At 57.6% G+C, this 841-nt stretch overlaps 1 pseudogene; it reads left to right on the top strand.

Moving 5' to 3' along the window:
• The first annotated feature begins 6 nt into the window (after positions 1 to 6).
• On the top strand, positions 7 to 829 carry LOC109364824 (annotated as a pseudogene).
• Positions 830 to 841: the final 12 nt, after the last annotated feature.

Here is an 841-nt window from a genome sequence, read left to right as displayed (position 1 = left end):
CTCCACCCCACAGCCATGTCCTGCTACGACCTCTGCCGCCCCTGCAGTGGGGGACCCACCCCGCTGGCTAACAGCTGCAACGAGCCCTGTGTCAGGCAGTGCCAGGACTCCCAGGTCGTCATCCAGCCCTCCACCGTGGTGGTCACCCTGCCGGGACCCATCCTCAGCTCCTTCCCCAGAACACCGCCGTCGGATCCTCCTCATCAGCTGCCGTGGGCAGCGCCCTCAGCGCCCAGGGAGTGGCCATCTCCTCCGGCGGCTTCGGCTTCGGAGGCCTGGGCTGCTTCAACGGCGGCAGAGCCCGCTACCCCTGCTAAGGGCCTGCGCCCACACCCTCACACCAACCACCTGCACCCTGCAAGGCGCCTCACGCACTGACCTCACGTCTCTGTGTCATCCATGGCCCAAGGGCTCACCAGCCATGGCTCCTCTTTTCATGGCACAAAACAAGCAAGCAGGGAACAGCCTCAGACCATGCTGCCTGGGAACATGAGCGTGGTAACTTTCTTCTTTCTTTGCAGCTGAAATTGTGCTCTTTCCACTTGGCCATCACCAAGTGGATCCTTCCTTTCCGTGTCTTTTCCTCAATAAAGATCTCATGCATGCCAGCCTCAGATTCCTCCTCTTCATTCCGTTGCTTAAAGCTCTTACCACTTCAACCAATACAAAGATATGGCTCTAGAAATGAACGTGTTGGGTCCAAACGGGCCCCACGACCTCCTCTCAGTACCGTGTCTCTTACAAGAGCATTGCTGGCTAGCAGATGGCATTCCTCTCATACGTATTATCTACACTTGTACAAACAAAGTCAGCTAGGACCATTGCACTGCTCAAGCCCACT

Source organism: Meleagris gallopavo, unplaced genomic scaffold (genome assembly GCF_000146605.3).
Source record: "Meleagris gallopavo isolate NT-WF06-2002-E0010 breed Aviagen turkey brand Nicholas breeding stock unplaced genomic scaffold, Turkey_5.1 ChrUn_random_7180001925565, whole genome shotgun sequence".
Taxonomy (NCBI): domain Eukaryota; kingdom Metazoa; phylum Chordata; class Aves; order Galliformes; family Phasianidae; genus Meleagris; species Meleagris gallopavo.
This window is presented reverse-complemented; position numbering and strand designations above follow the sequence as displayed.